Source organism: Mustela nivalis (assembly GCF_964662115.1).
Source record: "Mustela nivalis genome assembly, chromosome: 7".
Lineage (NCBI taxonomy): Eukaryota > Metazoa > Chordata > Mammalia > Carnivora > Mustelidae > Mustela > Mustela nivalis.
In genome coordinates, this window is record NC_139026.1 from 21,148,454 (window position 1) to 21,171,037 (window position 22,584).

The 22,584-nt window shown below is 38.6% G+C and overlaps 1 protein-coding gene and 1 long non-coding RNA gene across 19 annotated transcripts in view; one reads left to right on the forward strand and one right to left on the reverse strand.

Annotated features, from left to right (window-relative positions):
• Positions 1-22,584, forward strand: part of ANKS1B (ankyrin repeat and sterile alpha motif domain containing 1B) — a 1,113,310-nt gene that overhangs the window by 750,241 nt on the left and 340,485 nt on the right. The gene's annotated exons all lie outside the window — the stretch shown is intronic.
• LOC309868958 lies at positions 803-7,997 on the reverse strand. Its single transcript, XR_014313904.1, has 3 exons — positions 7,735-7,997; positions 5,631-5,733; positions 803-2,663 (listed from the first exon to the last, which is right to left on the reverse strand). It is a non-coding gene; the product is annotated as an uncharacterized lncRNA (long non-coding RNA).

Consider the following 22,584-nt stretch of genomic DNA (forward strand, 5'->3'; position numbering starts at 1 on the left):
AATTATTTGATTTACCACCTCATCCTCTTCCAAGAAGGTGGCTTACACTAGACACAAGAACAATTTAAACAACTCCATTGTAGCAAGGAAATTTGGACAGATGGATTAACAGAAAAAGACATACTTTTAAACATTTTTTTGAATATAGCTAGATGGATGATAGACAGGTAGATAGATAGATAGATGACATCAAAACAAACGTACAAATAAAACTTGAATGCAAACAATGTCCTATATCTTCTCCCCATTCCTAACCTCACTTTCCAGAAATAAATACCTTAAACATTTCTGTGCTTAATGGCTCTGGAAATTATCTCCATATGAGATGCATATATCCTTAGTTCTCACTCTAGACATCATTTACTGACAGAGTAAATAACATGCGAGGTGAGGATTTAGTTCATTTATACCATCATTTTTTCTCTTTCCTACTTGGTTCTATCCCCAGTAGAGTTGCGGATTGAATCTTGGCCCACAAATTCAGGCACTATGAAATATCAATTTGTAATGTATGAAATTAATTTAGTTTTGTCTTCATGCTAGAGCTAGTAGAAAATTCCACCACCAGCAATATTGGTTTCTAATGTCTTCCTATCATACTAAAGACCCCAGTGTTGCCAGGCAAGTAGGGAAACTGACTTGTGGTGGTCCCTGCAGAAGTCTTCATTGTCCACGCTTGCACTGGTATATGAAGTACAGTGTTTCTCTGCCTCCATGACCCTCGTGGGTTATGGGAATATATATCAGGGATGAAAACCCCATCCCTAGGCTCCTACTCCCACCCTGATGAGTGTGGGCATCAATGATCATGGCCACACACCATTCACACAATGAATGAAACATGAGAATTATCCTAGAACTCACCTTTTATTTATTTTTAATATTTGTTTTCTTTTCCCTATCATTTCTGATTACTTTTCCTCTCTTTTTCATTTCTGTCTTTATTTGTCCTTAGGTTTTTACATTCTCCATCATACTATCTATTTTTCTGACCTACTTTTTCTTAGGGACCCCATTTCCCAGTCTTCCTGTCCCAAACTGCACTTATTTTCTGGGACTGCCTCATAGTCCTCATTCTGGGACTCTCTTTATTGCACTCTTGAATCGAATCCATTGTTTCTTGGATATTTTCTCCTCTCTTGGTTTGATTTTTCTCACACTGCTAAAGTATACACTCAAACAACTTTAAAAAAGAAAGAGCTGAAAAATACATGACAGGTGACTTTCTAAGCCTTGTGATTCTAAAAATGCCTGTATTCTGCCCCCGTGGTTGATTAATATTGTAGTTTAGTGTGTAATTCCAGGTTGCATCTAATTTTTCTCAGAGCTTAGAAGACATTGCTCCTTTGTCTTGTTGTCTTTGATGTGGTTGTGAGAAAGGCTGACATTGATTCCTTGCTAGGTGACCTTTTTCCCTCTCAGAAGTTTTTAGGATCTTCTCTCTTTATCCTTGGTATCCTCACGTGTCACCAACTTGTGACTAAGTGGGTGTCTTCTTCATCCTGTTTCACACTTGTTAGGCACTTTAAATATAAAAATAACATTCTGGGAAATTCTCTTCTATTACTTCATTGGTCATTTCTCTCCTTTCATTTTCTCTATTGCCTTTTTGCAGACATTTACTCGCCAGATATTAGACCCACTTAGTTGGCCTCATAACCTCTTATAAGAGTCACTTATCCACTCTCTAACATTTACAATAGCTTTCTATTTTATCTTATACTCTAAGAGATTGAGTTCAATCTCTAAATTGATTTTTTTTTCCTAAATTTCTAAATTTTCTAAACTAATTTTTTCTAAATTTTTAACTTTGGCAATAAAACATTTAATCTCTCAAAGTCCTGTCTTCTACTCTATTCCTTTCTCATGGTACCCTTTTCTTTTTCCTTACATATAACATTGCTTTGAATCTGTCCGGGGATACCAGTTAGAGAATGATCATTTTTATTTTGAAATTCTCTCCTTTGAATTATTTGTAGAGTTAGTCTTTCTGTTGTGCTTTGGTTTTTCTTTCCTTTCCACAGGCTATCTTTCAATGACTGGTAGCTTGTGGTGTTCTGTCCATATTTCAGGAAGAAGCAGTGGAAGGGCTTACTGGAAACTCTGTGCACATAGGCACTTTTTTTTTTTTTTTTTTTTTTTTTTAACTTCCAGGCCTCACTTTGTAGTGAGTAGAGTGCCCCTGTAATGATCAGGGTGTCCCAAATACCACCATACTAACTGCTCTTGTTCTCCGAAGAAAGATTTTTCAGATATCTTTAGAGAATAAGTATCTATTTTCCTCTTGGCCTGAGGAAAGAGAGAAATGCCAAGTGGGGGAAGTGGTGGGCAATGAGTATTGTGGTCAAGGGGGCAACTGTTCTGTACACAGGTTGTTATTAATTTGTCCCCACTTTCCATCCCCTTCTCAGTGTCTTCTTTCACCCCACCCTCCTTCTCTCAGGCTGAAACCTCTAGGATCCCCAACAGGTAACCTGAGTTCCTTTTTTCATTCAGGAAACACCCCTGGCTGAAGCTATATCAACTTCAGTGCAACATTAATGCTTTTCCATGCTCTTCCTGACTTCTGGATGCTTAGTGAGACCTCTTATACTCCTATAGCCTTTCTCCAGTTATCTTCCTTATTGTGAGGTTTTTATTCCTTTTCAGATTTTTACTGGGACCTAAGTGGGGGGAAAAAAGAGATAAACCAATGGGCTCAGTACACATCTTGAAACAGAAGCCAGGGAGCATAGTCACACATTCTCACTTTATTCATTAAACTACACCATGTGAGGAAAAAACAGTTGCCTCTAAAGAGCAGTAATTAGGGGTGCCTGGGTGGCTCAGTGGATTAAAGCCCCTGCCTTTGGCTCAGGTCATGATCTTAGGGTCCTGGGATCGAGCCTCGCATTGGGCTCTCCACTCAGCGGGGAGCCTGCTTCCCTTCCTCTCTCTTTCTACCTGCCTCTCTGCCTACTTGTGCTTTCTGTCAAATAAATAAAATCTTTAGAAAAAAAAAAAAAGAGCAGTAAGAATAGCATGAAGCCACAGTTCCTAATGGAGCCCAGTTATTTCTTCCATGGAGAAGGAGCATAGTGTTTTGACAAAAAGGATAGACTCTGCCTTGATGCCAGCAGCCCTGAGACTTACAAGGCATATGATCTTGGGTAATTTTCGTACTGGCTCTGTCCTTCAGTTTCCACACATGGAAACAGGCATGACAACAAGTACGTATTAATCTCATTGGCTTCAGGTGACAGTTATTAGTCTGTCCACGCAGAGCACTTGGAACAGCAAGCTCAGTCATCATCGTTGCTGTTACGTCACAGTATAAGGACAAGAAGGCAGAGAAGTAGAGCCACTGCAGTAATATCAAATCAGCTTTTAGGCATCACTAGTTAGGTCAAAAGTTTTCTGGATTATTTTGCCTTGGAGTCCTAATGGAAGTCATGGCACAGACATTCATTCAAAAAATACCAGTGGATCACTATAAACATGATTGTGGACATGGACTACTATCTTTGCAGCAACCTCTTGAATTAAGGGAAGAAAGAAGAGTAAGAGGTTATGAGGCCAAAAGTACTATGGCTGTATAGGAGAGGAAATGAGCAAATATCATGGGAGCCTTTTTTGAAAGCTCAGGTGAAGTTGTTTGAAGGAAAGGGATGATTCCCATTTGTGATGAAACGGCTAGAATTGAGTCTGGTGATGACACCATGTACTCAAGGTTTGTGTCACCATGATAACTTCTACTGAACACACATGGAAAATTGAAATGGATATGCAAAGAAACTATATAACAGCACATGGTTTGCCATGAATTTTGGCTTAAATTTCCAGCCCCAAGTCCTCATCGAAATACCAATCCTCAACTTCAAACAATGGCTAAAACAAAACAAAACAAAACAAAGCTACCTGACCTGCTATGAGTGACCATTTAGTATGCTTTCTTCTACTTGATCCCCACAACTTTTTGAAGTAGATAATAATTCTCTTTTAGTAGATGAGGAAACAGAGGAGCAAACTCAGGATCAGAGAAGATCAGTAACCCATGCCTGATAAGTAGGGACACCCATTACAAGCCCAGCCCAGGTATATAATCATTGCCTTTATATATATTATTATTATTATTATTTAGCTGGAACACCCCCTTTTTTGCATTATACTTACTGCCTTCCACTACTCACCTTTGAAATAAAAACCACTGATTCCAAATTTTATACCTAATCTAACCCCTCACTCACTATATTTAGAATTCTGCTTTCCTTTCTTTAAGTCTTTCCTCTCGTTTCTCCTCCTAGCTCATGTTCTTAACCAATGTGTTTTCTGCTTGCCAGTGCACATTCCCCTTGAACCTCCCTGTCCTTCTGTCCTCTGAGGGCTCCTCGTCTGGCTTCTTTCTCCCCAGCTTTCACCTGGGTGCTCCCCTTTCCCTCATTCTGCAGCCTCCAGAGAGGCCCACATTTCACCTCCTCCTCTCAGCCCCAACACTAGTTGCAGTTAAGCATTTTTGCTTCCCACCAACATTTTCTGTTGCTATGGAAACCAAGAGGCAGTTCTGGAAGGAGGGGGAGTCTTGGAGCGCAGTCACTGCTGGCCTTGGTGTAGGAGGGAGATGGTAGGCAGCTGGGGTAGGGGGAGGAGAAGAGGGGAGTCTAGAGAACTCAGGATCCGAACCCAACCAGTTCCTGATGGAGAAAGGGATTTCTCCACTCCCTCGATGAGATAAAGAGAAGGCAGGGGGAGAGCAGCCCAATGCTGGGGCTGGCTTAGCAGCTGCATCTTTCGGATGGTTGAACAGAAGGAGGCTGAGTGGGCGGCCCCCCATGGTGACAGAGCCTGGTTCCCAGGCTGCTTGTATCTGTCCTTAATTTGCCACTGAGGAAGTTAACTTTATGTAGGTAGCTAAGAAAAAGGAAGGCTCACGGAGGCCATCATCACGGAAAATAAATATGCTCCCATTATAAATGAAGTAACAGGATAATGTACGGTCTCAGAAGATGATGAGACAGGGAGAAATGGCCTGTATCTAATGAAAAGGTTAAGGTAAAAATTAGGAGAAAGAGCTATACAGAAATGGTTGTTCTGCAAAAACAACTGAGACGATGTGGAGAGCATTTTCACTGGCGCTTAATTTAGTCCATGGCTTTAAGAAGTATATTATTTGAGCTTGGCAAAAGACCTGGGACTCTCAGACTTTGACATATAATTTGAACAGTAGGATTTCAGTATGTACTGTGCAATCAGTTTTGCGCCAAAGGAGAGAAATGACTGGGAGCTTGAATCAAAAAGTCAGTAAGCTGGACCTGGAAGTGGATTTGCCTGAATAAGCATGAAGTTTGTTAAGAAAGTAAAACTAAAGGAACTCATGAAATCCCATATAAAATTATCACTCATTTTGAAACCAGCAGGTGTTCTGGGGGGGTTATTGGGGTCCATACTAGACCCTGGAGATTGGAAGAGCAGGTGGAGAAGCAGGAGGGAGCATAAAACATAGATGAACAAGTAATGGCCACTGGTTTTTCTGGAGCTCCTAGCTGAGTGGAAGAGACAGACTCATCATAAACAAAATCTTGCAATGCAATATACCTAGTTTTCCACATAGGTGCCTTCCAAATGCTGTGGAGACTCATGAAGGTCTTGCTTACCTCTGATTGAGGGAAGGAGGGAAGATTACACAGAAGTGGGTCTCTGAACCAGTCCTTAATGGATGCATCGAAGGGGTCAGCTGGGCAGAAACCCAGAAAGAATCTGTGAGCAGAGGAAACAGCATGTATCAAGAGCCATGAAGATATGACTGTGCAGAGCATGTTGAGAAACAGAGGGATGTTGCTGGAGGCTCCGTGTGTGTGTGTGTGTCAGGGATGAGAGAGGCAGGAAAGGAGGTTAAAGAGATAAATTAGGACCAGATCACCAGCCCCTCAAATGTCATCCCGTGTGGTTTAAACTTAATTATGTAAAAAATGCTAGGAGCAGCACAGTCTTCTGATAAGATTTGTGTGTTAATACTCTGACTTTAGTGGCACTATCAAGAATGGATGGAGGGAAAAGAAGGACTTTAAGCACAAGTACTCTTAGAGGATATGAAAAGTCACTGCCTATAGTGACAGACAGAAGGAGACAGATTAGATTCAGGGATGTTGTGGCAGAAGAATGGGTAGAACAAGGTAAAAATTGACTTTGGAAGGGAGAGAGAGGAACCAAGGATGACTGAGGCTTGTAAGTATAAATTCAGCCTCAACAAGTAAAATTCCTTTTACAAAAATATGTGTGCCACCACCTAATCTGGGTTCACATCCGATTTCTTCAAGAGCTGCAGGGAAAAAAAGTCAATTAAATTCTACTCTACCAGCTTCCCTAGCACATGGTTCCTAAATATAAGATTTATCTTTTGTGTTTCACAAAGCAAAATCACATGCTAAGATATAAATATGGAACAAATTGCTGAAGTATATTTTTAAAGTTTATAAGCAAGTGGCAACCATCAGCCTACCTTGATGTGCCATTTAAACACATGACACTGTGGCAAATGGCAAAGGTCATACAGCAGCACAGTAGCACAGTTAAACCTACACAATGGATTGGCAAAATTGACATAACTGGCCGGAAGATTTCTTTAAAGGGATTATCATGTCTCTCTAAAATTAATCATGACTAATATCCCAAATTAGATCGTAGGTATTACTTATGATTTACTCAAATAATAAACACAGGAATAAATCTTGGGAGCAGTCCTCCTGTTCATGTGCACCTAGACTTTACAGTTTTTGCATTTTTCATTTTTGATGCAGTCATCACTTCAAATCCAAATGTTATACCAACATCTTTTGAAATGCTGAGGAGATGAATGATGACAGATAATCTTAAGTGGGATGATCAAGATCGTTTGAAAGCTTCTTCCCCTACTTAACCAGGCAGTATTATCTAGTTCATCTCAAATGCAAGTGAGGCAGATGCACCTAAACCAGTTTAAACCAGTTTGTGAGTCTCAGTTTTCGAGACTGACAGCAAGGTAGAGTGTGAGGAGAGAGAACTACCTTGCAGGTTGTCTGTTCCCCATTTCAGCTCTAAATTTGAGCATCCCTCCTCCTCACTACAGGTGGAATCACCACCTCTCCATCTCAAGACCAAACCTTGCACCTCCACCCACTCTCAAGTTCAAGCCTTACCTAAAGCTGCAGATAACTAAACTCTAACCCATTTTACATGACTGCACATCAAACAATTCTTGCTGCTATGCTAGGCCTGTTGCAGGGCCCCTGCTCTCATCACTGCAGCAGCCTTGACTCATTTGTCTCATTCCTGAGCCTCAGTCTGAGGCTCCCTCCTTGAGTCTTGCTCTGTCCTCCGGGTCACATAGCCCATTTCATCTTATCAATGGTTTTAACCAAAGGTTTGCTTTGAGCTAAATGACTGAGACCCTGCCACCCATTGACAGACTGAACACTCTTCTGCCTGGAACTAGGAGTGTTGCCTAATGCAGAATCCTCCGTGCCACTGGGGAGGGAATACCACCCACATGTATGCTCTCGAATGCTACTTTATCTTGGGCTGCCAGTTGGAACTGTCTGCCCAAACTGTGTTTTGCTACTGGTATACTCCACTAGGGCACCATGCTCTACCCTCAGACTTGAGCTCCTGCAGCTACAATTACAACTGAATCAGTTTCTTGGCCCTTGTTCTGTCCCAGGAGGACAAAGTCTACCTTTTCTGGCCTTGACACAGTCCCACCGGCCCATCCTGCTGCAGTACCTGATCATGCCCAGAAGAATCCAGACACAGGGCATTCTGCTCTTCGTCCCCACAGCTCCCAGCCAGAGAGTGGTCTATTCTCTGGACATTCCATCTTTTAGCCTTCTTAGTCACCTCCAATTCCACTTCTCCAGATTGTTACTACACGATGCCACTTCTTCTAGGCCTCAGAACTTTTCTTGTTTTCTTGGATCTTGCCTTTGTTCTCTCACTCCCTTCTACTGCAAACAGTAGCAGGATTGGATTACTTCCACCCAACAGACTGGAAAATTTCTCATAATGCCAGACCACACGCTGACACTGAGTGGCTGAGAACCAGGTCAGAAAATCAAGTTTTGAGGAATTTAAGAAGAATGTGCAGATGAACAGGCCAGATCCTGTTTATTGACTGGAATCTCAGGAGCCATTCAAACAGGTTCAAATAAGCTGTCAGTTGAGGCTAAGGGCTTCACCACAATTCTAAGCATGCATTCTAATAGGAAATAATGAGCTCTTAGATAAAGGCTTCCTTCCCTATTGCCTGTTTGTCTGAATCAGAATTTTAGACAACCTCATTCATGGTCTGTGTCCTAATTTCACCAACCATGTGGTTGAGACAGGACACTAATGATGCTGTCTCTTCATATGGCAAGCTACAATACTATTTATAGAATGTTGGTGTTTGAATGAGGCTTTTTCAGAATCCATTATGGTGTGCAGCTACTGTGTGGTTTTTAACTAATTAGTATCATGACGCAAGAAAATATTAGGCACATTTTATTGTTGAAAAAATAGATTCAGAGAGGTTAAATTACTTGCCCAAGATCATTCAACCAATTTGTAGAAAGATCTTAGCATATCTTTGTAGGTGATGTTAATTTTTAGTTTTCAATGTTATGTTTCTGACAGAGCAGCTTTCTATAATACATTTTATAAGGGTCTTTTCAAATAAATTGTGTTCATCCTTATCTCAGCAAAAGAAGATTTAGTTTCATAAAGGAAGCATAATCTGTGGAGGGAAATGGTAGACGTGGTCAAAAAAGAAAGCCATCTCACCCTCTGCTGAGAGAAGTTTGGCATAGTCTATGACACCTAGAAGGCGTACAGACATCTGTGTAAGGGATGGCCAGGTCTTCAAAATTCCTGAAGAGAATGTAAGGCAAGCTAAGTATTTCCAAGACCGCATGGCCCATTGCATAGCCAAGTTTATTGATTGGGCATTGCCAATGAATTCCTTTCAGAGAGGCAAATGATTCCTTATTGGAGGCAACCCCTTCAGAGTGCTGTTATGTTTAAAGGGAATACCATACTGTTATAAGTCTTCACTAGATAAACCATCGTGTACCCTTTACTTTTCTGATTCTATGGATTTTCCCTCTAGAAACTCATAGCTAACTGTTCTCTTTATTGTGAATGCTGATAAATGATGAGAATCTATTTGGATCATTGTTACCATCCCAGAATCAGGAATTATCAGCATTATTGTTGTCAAACTTAAAAAAACAAAACAAACAAAAAAAAAGAAAAACAAGTGAACTGAGTGAGAGAAGTAGAATGGAATGGTGCTAAATAGTGGACTAAGATATCATTTTGCCATTGCCATCTCTATGAGCATATCCAGCGCAGGCCCTCTCCTATGGGAACGCTTCTCCCATCCTATTCAGCACACCAATCTCAACGTGATATTTTACAGGCAAATTCAGTCTGCTGAGGCAGCAGTTTGCCTGTGGGCTTGCTGAGGGTGCCTTGGAGGATTGATATCTTTCAGCAGAAAGTTGCAATTCCACTTCTCAAGAACCTCCTCTTATAGCACATGTCAAGTATATGGAGTCTATGCTATAATCATCTCCCAAGGTTAGGGTTGCTGGGTTTTGGGGGGTTTTGTTTGTTTGTTTTAAGATTTCATTTATTTATTTGGCACAGAGAGAGAGACAGCGATAGAAGGAACATAAACAGGGGGAATGGGAGAGGGAGTAGCAGGCTTCCTGCAGAGCAGGGAGCCTGACTCTGGGCTCAGTCACAGGACCCTGGGGTCATGACCCAAGCGGAAGGCAGGCACTTAACCACTGAACCACCCAGGCACCCCAGGGTTTTGTTTTTAATTCAGTTTTCAACCCTTAGCTAAATGTTTATTTTTTCCCCAAAATATTTATTGGATCTACTAATATACCTACTATGTCATCATACACTTACCCTGTTTACACTTTGTTTAAACCAAAAGGAGTTAGAATCTTAGTCTCATAGAAGGGAATTTGGAGATGATATAGAATAGTCCTCTTATAAATTTCCTTTTACGTAAGGAAACCAAGGTACAGAGTGTGATTTTCCAAAAGTCATACAGCTACTCCAAACTCCTATTGGAAATAGAAGGGTATAAATAAAATTTAAAAATAAATGCAGAACTGTGATAGAAGAGCCCAGGCATCCTGAAACTTTGTTCAGTATTCTTCCCCTTCCCCTGGGCTTCTCTGTGTGATCTTGGGGGCGTGGCAAGATGCAAGGGTGTAAGCAGAGTCATTAGACGACTTGTGACCTATCTTTCCAGGGCATCAGTTTTGCTCAGTGATTCAAAGCAGGGTAAGCAAGGCGGGAGAAAAAGTGGAATCTATTATTTTTCTATAAAGGAAAATGGATATTTCATGGAATTAAATATAAAATTTATTTAACTGTTAAGATTAAAATGCCGGGGTGCCTGGGTGACTCAGTGGGTTAAAGCCTCTGCCTTCAGCTCAGGTCATGATCCCAGGGTCCTGGAATGAAGACCCACATCAGGCTCTCCGCTCCTTGGGGACCCTGCTTTCTCCTCTCTCTCTCTGCCTGCTTCTCTGCCTACTTGTGATCTCTGTCAAACAAACAAATAAATAAAATCTTAAAAATAAATAAAAATAAATTTTAAAAAAGATGAAAATGCATACTTTAAAGAAATTTCATGTTTGCAGGTTACACCCTCAGACATGCCCTTTCCTCATCTGCCATCCAGGACCGCTCATTCTCATCTCTCTGGCAGTGAGAGCACCTGACTAGGACAATATGAAAGCACTTTGTGGTACCATGAAGCTTACCACTTAGCAGAATTAACCTGAAAATAGGTGCCTAGGTCATCCATGTTTTCTTCTCCCAAAATTCTAAGACTACTCACAATGTTTTCCTAGGGCTCGTAAAGTCTGGGGCCACTGTGAACCACATCCAGATGTTCCAGTTAACTTTTTTTTTTTTTCGTCTTTTTTTTTTTTTTTTTTTTTCGTCTTTTATGTGGTGAAAAAAAAGTATTCTAAAATCTGTCCTATCTTCTAGTTTTCTTTTGTGTTTGTGATATTATATAGAGAACAGGTCTATTTTTTTTTCCTCTTTTTAGACAGAAATATCTGGCTCCTTTTAAAGCTTTTTGAAAGTATCAGGTAGACATTAAATGTCTTTTTAAATAAAAGATCCAAGATTTCTTCTTCTCATCCATCACATACTACCTTTCAGTAATTTGTTTGCCAGAAGCCCCACTTCCAGGATCCTGAATATGAGAAACCTGACACTGTCCTTGATTCCTTCTTCTTTACCTTACTCCAGATCAGTCAGTCACCAACTATGTTTGATTTTACCTCTGCACATTTCTCAAATCTGTGACCATGAACTTCATCTGTGCAGCCACAGCACCAAATCATGCTCAGAACTCTTGCCTGGGTCCAATCAGTAGTTCATGTCACTGCATTAGAGGAATGAAGGTCTTGCGTTAGCTTATAGTTACATGGTAGGCCATGTTTGGCCTACCATACCTGATCAGCATGCCATGATGAAAAGGATCCAGAATAGAGCCCTGGGTATATTTCTCAGACATTACCATTGCTACGTTAAATGTGAATGATTGGGTTATAAAAATACTTCTTCCCTTTCTCAAGAAAATGACCTCCTCGATAACAGAAACCACATTTTATTCCTTTCTGTGTCCCCAGTACTTCGCTGTATATCTAATACATGATAGATGCTCATTTAATTTTTTGAATGGATAAATGAAATCTTTCATATTTAAGTGGCCCCTCTTGCCTACTCTAAGTTTTCACTATTTCCTCCTCTGTCCTACATCATCATATTTTCCCACTCTGTTGATTATCCCCATCAGCAGGCAAACATGTCTTACTTAATAAGCCCTAACTTAAATTTTAAAACGCTCTTTACCCTACATTGCCTCAGATACTGCCCCATTTTTCAGCTCCCTTTATAGCAAAAAACCCTTAAAAGTTCCATCAGTGGTCACTACCTCCCCTCTGTTCTCTCTTGCACAAGTGATGTTCTCCTTATCACCCTACCAAAACTACTCTAAAAACAGTTTCCAGTAACTTCTTCCATTGCTGATTCCAGGTCCTCATTTAATATGGCTTATCAGTAGTATTGACTCAGCTGATAAGTTCTTCCATTTTGAAATAATTTTCTTCCAATATCTAATTATCTCTTGCTTTTTGTACTTCGCTATCCCTTTCTCCTCATTCTTGTTGGACATTCCTCATCTTTCCCACCCCTAACATTGGAATAATCTAAGGCTCAGTCCTTTTCTTCTTTTCTCTATCCATGTTCACTCCATAGGTGGTGTCATTCAGTGCCATGGCCCTATATTCCATCTGTGCTCTGATAACCCTCAAAATTTTATTTTCAGACCAAACTTATCCTCAAACTCTGAAATCTATGAAAAAGATTTTTATGTACCCAATTGCCTGCTTGACATATTTACTTAGATGTCTCACAAAAAATCTCAAAATTAACATGCCCAAGAGTCCATTCTAGGTTCAACTTTACACACACACACACACACACACATGCACACCCACACATACATGCACACCCACACATAGACACTTGTGCTTGCTTTTATATTCAGTCTTTCCTGAAAAAAAAGAATATCTTTACTTTTCTAGTGCTCAAGATAAAAGCCTTGGAATCATCTTTTAATTCATTCTTTTTCTCCTACTTCGTGTGTATTCCATCAGCAACCCCCACTGGCTTTGCCTCCAAAATACATCTAGAGTCTGCTGACTTCTCACCATTTGCCACCTGCTCTAAACCATCATCAGCTCCCCTTTGTACTATTACAATAGCCTCCTTGCTGGTTGGTCTCTCTCACATGTTGATTTCCTTCCGTCTCTTTTCTACACAGGAACCAAAGTGTTCTTTCTTAAAACATAGATCAGATCTTGTTACTCCTCTGCACATGATCCTTCATGGGTTTCCTATCTCAGAATACAAACTAAAATCCTTAGAACGGCTTCCAAAACCTTGTATGAATAGGTTCTCTCATTTTCTGATTTCATCACCTAACATTCTTTCCCTGAGCACTCTACTCTACCTTCCCAGGCTTTCTTGCTGGTCCAAATCCAGCCACACATGCACCCACTCAGGGCCTGTGCACTCCCTATCCTTCTTATTGAAACAGACTTCCACCTGTTATCTACAGTCTTCACTTGATTTGTCCAAATCTTTGCTCAAATATCACCACATCAAGAGACCTAATGTAGTGTTTCTTCCTTGTCTCCTTTCTTTGTCTTCGTGGCCCATATTACCCTACCGATATCCCCACACATACATTTATTGTTGCTTGTTTAGCATATGTCACCTACTTACCTCTCGCACCTGACTGCAATCACTTTTCCCATTATTTATTTATCATTCTTGCTTTATTGCTTTATTTCATCCCTCATGCCTAGAGCAGTATGGCATGTGACAGTCATTCAATAGATATTTTTGAATGAATGAACAAGTTGCCTTGGAAGAGAGCCCATAGATGGAATTTTGTTGCTAATGTAAACTTTTAAATCCCCTACCTTGTCTTTATTAGTACCATGGCTTTAAACAACTGAGCTAACAGGCCCAGACAAGGTAATAATATTTCTCAGTTAAAAAAAGGAAAAAGGAAAAAAATCTCAGAATGCAGAGTGCCAAGGCTGCTCAGAGGACTCCCGGTTGTTATAGCAACTCTTAAAATCAGGCAAGTTGGCAGGCAGCATGCGTTTACAAAAACATATTTGCAGAGCCTCCTAAACATTTTTCTACATTGATTAGACATGCATTTTGTTTGTTGTCTCATATTAGAAGTTATTCATGTTGCATACACAGTAAGTTGGGGTACCCTGCAATATATCCTAGAAAGAGATTTCATTAGCTGATTTTAATACCCACATCTCTGCATCATCTAACTAAAAACTGAATGGCAGATAGGCGAAATCCTACTGATTAAAACTCCTTGAAGATTCATATAAAATCAAGAAAACATCTCAGAGTTGTAAAAAACTAAACAAATGAATAGCCCCATAAAATTTTAAGTTTTGTTTCTTAAGGAATTTCCTCCCATTTTCCCTAGATTGATTTTCCTTTTCCAAAGTCTTCTAGTCAACATATTCTTGAAGAATATTTTGATATAATCTCAAATATGGAAGGGAACTTGTATATATTGTGTATCTATTAAGTCTCAAGCACTGAGTTTTCCATATATTATTTTGTGAAATTTTCACAATGTTATCCCCATTTTGCCTAAGGCTTCATTAAAGAGACTAAATAATTTTCTCAGGATCACAAAATTGTCGTAATGGCACTCAAACTCTGGTCTGTCTGACCCCAAAGAGTATATTTCCACTGTTTCTACTGCCTCACAAGCTCTAAAATATTCCAGAAATCATCCTAGTTACCTCAAGAACCAGGGATGACTTTGCTAGGATAGTCCTAAGACCTCACCCACTTTGGGTCGAGTCTGAAAATGATATGAAGAACTCCAGGATCAAAGGAACAATGCCCACTACCCACATCAGCTCAGCAGTGACCTCAGGGAGCAAATCACCAAGTAAAGCTGTTAGTGATCCTTACACTTTTTGGTTCATTGAGTTAAACATGCTTCCTTTGTCAGGATCTCCTTAAAGAGAATGAAGGGATAATTCTTTTCATTCACTTCTTGCCGGCCCTTAGCAACATGCTCAGTGAGTGGCGCCATCCATCCTGTGGAGATAGTTAGTTATTATTAACTTTCCTCTTCAAATGCCAGGGTACAGCACTGCACATCCCACTGATCCAGCTTTCACAAAGTTCTCAGTAAATAAAATGGGTCATGCCATACACTGAATTTTTCCTCATGACCTATCACTTTTCTCTCTTTCCACATTATACAAAATGCAAGACCTTTAATGCAGAAATAAACATTCAAAGCTGTGCCTTTGATGTCAATTTTATTTGGTACATTTGGGACTTATACCAGGACCTCAGTACCTTTTATCCTAGATCATCACATTAATCTTGCACCTTAACTCCTCACCTTTAGCCTTTTCTCTCTAGCTTCCATCCTTACACTACCTTGGTTTCACCCTATAAAGCACAGCTATGACCCTATCAGTCCCCTTATCAAAATACCTATTACTCATTACTTAACGAAAAAAAGTCTAAACTTTAAGTCTCACATTTAAGGCCATCCTCATTGGACAGAATTTGTCAATTGATACATCAGACCCCTTTATCTCAAATTGGCTTAGTCATCCTTCTCTCGATAAGCCTGTACATGCTTTATAAGACTGTACATTGTACACAATGTCCAGGGACAATCAGTTCCATTCCTAAGACTTAATGACCACCAATGTCCAGATACTTCCCCAATCTGTAACATCATACTAGATCTTCCTTCTTCACATCAGATCCATTTTTCCACGTGGATGTTCTTACAGCTCTCTCAAACCCACTCCTCCCAAATGTGCTTCTTCTCCTGCAACTTCCATGTCAGTGAATGGCAGAAACCTGAATGGCAGCCTTGTCTCCATTTTCTCCTCATGGCATTCTCATACTCTCCTTTTTACTGTGAATCGATATCGTTTCTTTTTTTCTCAACAAGAATGTTAAGTGAGGCCAGGAAACGTGTCTTGTTTATCATTAAACCTCTAAGGCCTAAATCAAGCCTTACACATACAGGTTCTTGAAATTTTCCTGGTAAAAAGAAATGGTAAACCCATAAATCCATTTCTTTTGTATTTATTATGTTCACAGATATTGCTATTTTTAAATTATTGGTAAATTAAGAATGTATGGATGAATGAAATTAAATAAGAAACATTGAAATAATAGCATTTGCATTGCTACATTTAAGAAAATCTACTTAAGGGAAAATAAGGCATTTACATCAGACTTGGACTCACTGTACCTATGTGTCAATTCCAACTTAAAAGTAGGTAGGGATGACAATGGAAGAGATTTTACAAAACTGTCAGCAAGTGATGCTCAACATTGGAATCATGCTTTAATAGCTCTATTCTCACCTGCAGCAGCCCCCACAGAGGGGAAAAAAAAAAATCAAGAGTTTAAGAGTATTCTGATGTTAATTCTATGGTTGGATCCTTTAAAGTTGTTAGTTTCTTGTGGCTGCTGTAACAAATTACCACAAACTAGAGAACTTAAAACAGGAAAAATATGGAAGTCAGGAGTCTGAAATCAGAATCACTCCCTCAAAATCAAGGTGTGGATAGGGCTTCTCTCCTCTTGGAGGCTCTAGAGGAGAATCTGTTCCTTATCTCTTCTAGCTTCTAGTTCCTGTTGGCATTCCTTGACCTGTAGCTGCATCACTCAATTTCTGCCTCCATGTTCACATTGCCTCCCTCCCACTCTTCTGTCTATCAGATATCCTCCTGCCTCTACAAGGATTCATGTGATTGAATATACAGCCCAACCAGATAATCCAGGATAATCTCATCCCCAAATCCTTAATTTAATTACATCTACAACATCCTTTTTCCAAATAAGGTAGTATTCACAGGTTCCAGGGGTTAGGACCTGATACCTTGGAGGGCCCTTGTTCAGCCTGCTGCAGAAGCTGAAGCTTTATATAAGTGCTGGCATAAAGTAACTGTCCAGTGAATGAATGATGGTTGCTATTATTTTTTCGTTATTGCTGCTACTGTTATCCTGAGACCAAAAATTTAGATCCAGAGCTTCTGGACAAACCATGAGAATCCCAGGAAATTCTTCAGTCCTGCCAGCCCTTGACTCCTAATAGTAAAAGATTAGTGAATTCCAAATTGAGTATTTGTCCAGAATGTCCAGATTTTGTATTGTTAAGGTTGCCTGTAATCATTTCTAGCTACTCATTCACTTTCTTCTATCCTTATGTGTGTATGTGCAGTTACTTTTGATAGTGAATTAGAAATATTCATAGTACTTCATCTGAATATATGAATAGCAGCTCATCAGCAGTCTGATGGGTGGGTGGGCACACAACATTGAAACTCATAATATTATATTTTAATTTGCTAAGTAGAATATTAACTCCATTTCTGAAACCTCTTTAAGAAACTGAAAAGACTTGAGTTAGCTACTGAATTTAGCACTAGGTGCTGTATAGTCACTCTTTCAGGGAAGGGTGCTATATAAAGCTACATAATAAAAAAAAATTTACTGCATTAAGATGCTCTCATATGCAGTATAACCAACTTCATCCTTACTGAGATATGCCAACTTACAGAGGAAAATTCTCAAACTTTTTTAGTGTTATAAAATCATCTAAATACTTTTGCTTCATTTTTGGACAAGGTAGCAGAAATTTTATAATCTAAGCCTGATCTAGTGTATGTTATAAGCATATTATATACATTCAGGTTTTCCAGACAACCACTACATCTATATTATATAATAATTAAAACAGACATTTTAAAAGATAGCTTTTCCTAGAATTTAATGTTTTTTGTATTTGAGTCCTAGTACATATCAACTTAGAATTTGGGGTTTTTCTCTACAAAGATTAAGTTACATTTTTCTATAAATCATTTTTATTTAAAAATCCCTATATCTGAATGTTTATTTTATTTTTAAGACTCTACTGTGTAGAAAAAATAAAGACAGGAGTAAAAACATAAAAAGACAAATTCTAACCAGAAGAAACTCAAAATATCATGGGTGACATATTTGTATGAGTAATAGTAATAGTAGCTAAATTTTACTGAGCACTTGCTCTGTTCCATGTGTTAAGGGCCTTATTGCTCTAACAATATAATCACCTTAGCCGTTTTTACATAAATACTATTACCTTAGAAAAATGGATTTAGAAAAATTGAGTGACTGGTCCTAGTAAGGAGTAGATGTAAACTTTCCATCCCAAACCAATGCTTGGGAGCAGCTATTGCGTTCATGACATAGAAGACACAAACGAGGGGCAACTGGAGTACCAGATGAGGAAGCGATTAATTTTGCTCCTTGAAACCAGGGTATACTCTAACAAAGAAGTTATTATGATGTATCTTTGAGGCTACCAACAGCAAAAACATTTAGGGGTATTTATTATCTATGAAATATTATTATCACACTTATTCGACTGAACTCAACCTTAGGGCAATTCTGCTTGATAGAGACTATGGTTATCCCCATTACAATAATGAGTTAATAGAAGGACAAAAAAATCAAGTAACCTATCCAAAGCCACAGAGCTAGGAAATAGTAGAGCCAGGATTCCCACAAAGGCAGTTTGGCTTCAGAGCCATCATTCCTAACCTCCATGCTAAAGAGCTGAACAAATGTTGAATGTTAACATTTTGAAGTCACAGTTGTTATTTTAAGTATTTTGATTTAATTATTCTATTGTTCAACCTTTATTACAGACAAAAATATTTTCTAACATAATTCTTATAAAGGTTATGATGAGTCATTTAACCACTCTGATTTTTAATTTCCCAAACAGTAAAATGAAATGATATCTACCTACTAAAGGGTTATTATGAAGTTTCAATATATACATAAGAGAATTCTTTACAAATTGCAAAGCATGTGCAAAGTATTATAGAACTATTATCATTCCACTAACTAGGCATGAAGGCAAAAACTTTAGAAATCCAAAAGCATATTTAGGGAATTGGAAAGCTTTAAACTCAAGAGTCTATGAAGGGGGATGATTATAAATGGAACTTAAGGTCACCTCTTGAAGGATTTCACTGCCATGCTAAAAAGTTTTTTAATTAGAATATGAGAATAAATCCAAAATTTCTGACCAGAAGAGATATACATTCTTATTTATCCTTGAAAAATAATAGTTCGAGAAATAATTTGGGATCAGAGAGCATAGAAAGAGAGAAGTTCAATCAAGAACCTCGTATAAAAGTCTAGTTGAGAAAAGGTGTGGCTAGAACAAGGCATGGCATTGGATGGAAAGAATGGAACATGGCCAAGACATTACAGATGTACAATACATCTGATTCCATGGTGTGGAGATTGAGGAAAGAGAAGTAAATATATTCAGAAGTTTTGTCTTGGCAATTGAATGTGTTTCAAGAAAGGAATCTAATCATATTTATTTAGCCCACTCGTTCATTTAATGAATATTTATTGAGTAGCTCCTAGTGTTTCAGGTATCAATATTATGTTATCCTTTTTCATCCTCATTGACAACTTTTTCACTATTCCATTCAGTTAGGAAGTATTTTGGGCACTGTGATTTGTGTCAGGTACAAAAGAAAACATACTTCAAGAGTGTAAGTAGCAAACCCATGTTGACATATAACATAGAGCCAGGAGTCTAACTTATGCATCTGCCTCTTTTCTACTATACCCCCATTTTGTAGGGCAGATACTAGGTTTCATTTCAGTTATGTTAAGTTTGGGGATTTTGTGAGAAATTGGAAATGGTGATTTCACACCTGAGAAAAAAAAATCAAGACACAGAATTAGTACTTGATCCTATATTCATGATGGCTTAAGGCTTGTCTGGTTCTAAAATCTTGCATTAAAGGGAGGAATTGAAATGTGTCCCAAAGATACGTTTTTAAGGGGCCAACTAAATTGAACAATAATCTAATGCAGACTCAGGGTTTCATATAAGGCTTTATTTTACCTGCTTATCCAGGCAGAAAGTTATCTGTGATATCTCTGAGTCCAGTGATGGTGAGAACTATGTCTTACTTCTTGTAATATCCCGGCATCTATAACAGTGCTTATTATATAAGGTGCGACCAACAAATGTTTGGTGAATGAATGAAAGACTGAGTAAAGAAATAAATGAAGGAATAAAGCAAACATTCAGAAAACAAAAAATTCAAAAAATTGAATTTTATATGATTATATATGTGACCCCTATTTACTCATTCTTGAAAGCATTAATCATAATACCTGCTGTACCTACCTCCTGGGATTGTGTGAGAGTCAGATGAGTTAACTTTTAACAAGTAACAAGAATTTATGGTACATCTTTTATGTGCCAGGTTGTATGCCAGGAACGGGGACCTTCCAAGAGTGAATAATATAATCCCTTCCTTCAAGGAACTCATAATGGGAAAATAAATGCAACTAATAACATTTTTTAAAAAGCAAGGCTATGGCCAATGGGCAAAGGGAAGAAGAAACATCTATTTACGTATATAGTATCAGGGAAGTCTTAAAAGAGAAGGTTGCCATGGGAGATGTAAAAAGTATAAAGCATCACCCAAATGTAAAATAGTTGTATTTTCAAACTACATATAGTTCTTATCATACGCACATTTTAACTATTTTAAGTCAGACATTCCGGGGTCTAACCAGTGCACCTAAGAACATTTTCTTAAGACCCATCAATTCTCAACATGGGCATAAGGAAACCTGGGGTTTCTGGTTGAAGCTTTAGCTCCATTGCAGTATTGCTTTGCTACCTTAGACAAGCGTATTGCATGAGCCTCTATTTTCTCTTCTATAAAATGGGGTTAATAATGGCTCTCATGCTTAGTGAAAATCAAAGTAGATATACAATATGAAAGCACTTTAAGAATTTTAGAATGTCATATAAGATGTCATGTAGGGGAAGAATGCTAACCTTTGCAAACATGCACCAATCTAGGGCTATAATTGCTCAATATTTCCAGTAAATCAATCAAATGCTAAGAAATCCTAAATCTATAACTAAACTTATTGTCAAAATTATCCCCAAGCACGATGATCTGATGCTATTGACACAAGGCACATGAGATCATATTACTGCCGCCATCATCTTGTTACCATGGTAACCATAGCAGGCTGGCAAGAAAGCTCCCTGACAGTTGAATTGGAAAGAACAAGAAAATTCAGCCCACTTCCTGCATTAAATGAATTACAAGTACGTGTAAAGAAAGAAAGGAAAATTGCTAACCCTTAATCAACTGCTTTTATTTTTTTTAGACTTATAAGGAATACAGAGCAAGTAGGGGACTTCTCTTTCCCACACACTGGGTTCCAGCACTTTCATAAGGTTGGAAGGTGGCATTTAGGTACTGGTTATAAAAAAAAAAAAAAAAAAAAAAACCTTAAAATACACATTATCTTATATAATAGTCTTCTCTGTCAAGCTTGTGCAGTATTAAGCGGCGGCTGAGTCAAGCCTCTTTCATGTCTCTGGATTCAGAGCCAAAATAGAAAGCTATGAGGACACTAGCAAAAGTATTCTTCCAGCCTGAGAAATAGAAATGATACTTTAAAGAAATACCTTTTAATATTATATAAGCCAAATAGTGGAGACCTGGGGAATAAGACTGGCTTGTTCTTTTTTCTTCTTCTTTTGATTAAAAAAAAATTAATTATTCCTGAACTATAGCTGATGTGCAACTTACTTTTTCTTTTATTTACAAGTCTTTGATACCATTAGAAAATGACATTTTTAATATGCTTAGTACATCTGAAATAGTGAGTTTTATGTGGGTGGAGGGAATATTTCTATACTCAGGTTGTCATCTTAAAATTCAGTGTTGTTCAGTCAACGTTGTCTTAGCCCTGGCCATAAGCCAAGTGCTGAGGATACCAGGTGAATGTAAGACATGATTCTTGTCCTGATCATCTTCTCCAGGCACAGATGTGCAAGCAGATAGCTTCCGTGCAGTGAACTGCAGGGAGTGATGGATCGCAGTCTGTGCAGAGTGCTCCTGGAACACAGAAGAAGGACATCTCAGTACTCATGGAGAGTCAAAAAAGGCCACCAGGAGAAGGAAATGCCTGAGTCAAATCTAGAAGGAAGCATAATATGGTCATTGCTACAGTGAAGCAATGGCGTTTTCATTGTCTTCATCAGGGTTTTTCCCCCCTCTTGAAATATTCAAGTTGCAAAAAGCTGCCCCCCCCAAAAAGTAAAAATTCATAACCTACTCAGGTAAATCTAGCATCCTTATTAATGACAAAACTCATGTTTCTGGAAGAACATTTTAGTGTCCTCATATTTCTCAGAAGTGCCATTATTTTTCAAACCAAAAAAACAGAGACTCTTCCTTCTTTATATTAATGTATAAAAACAAAATGAATTTTTATTCTTTACTCTTAAGCTCGACCCAGTGGCACAAAAGAAATGAGCATTAAAAGGGTAAATGAATAAATGGCCTAGAATGATGATAAATATTTTAGAACTCTTCATAATATAATTCTCCAATCAGTGCTCCCACTTCTGTCTCTACAGCAGAAAATGTCAGTTTTCATCCAAAAAACTCTTGGCTCGATTTCTTGGCTGCCTTTGGTATCAGGCAGGATATATTTCTATGATAGAATTTATTCCCAACTGCAGTAGGTTTATCTGATTTTTTGGTGGCAATTTTACACCTTCTTAAAAATCCAATTTGTTTTAACCTGGGCTGATAGCACCACTCAGTGAGAGATAATTGACCAGTATCCCTGCGGTAAGAAGTTCAAATCCACTCATGGACTCATGCCTTCACTTTCCGCTTCTCATCCATCTATCAAATATATCATCCATATATCATCTATCAAACACCTGGCCAGGTTTCAGTTTTGCTGGCAGAGAACTTTAAAAGCAATGCAAAAAGACCACCTACATAAGCAGTAATGATGGGAGCACCTTCCCTGGACTCAGGGCTGACTCTCTTTCTGATGTTTATATTAGCGGTTGTAAATACTGCATGTTGACTACAAGTTCTGCTACTAATTAGTTATTTG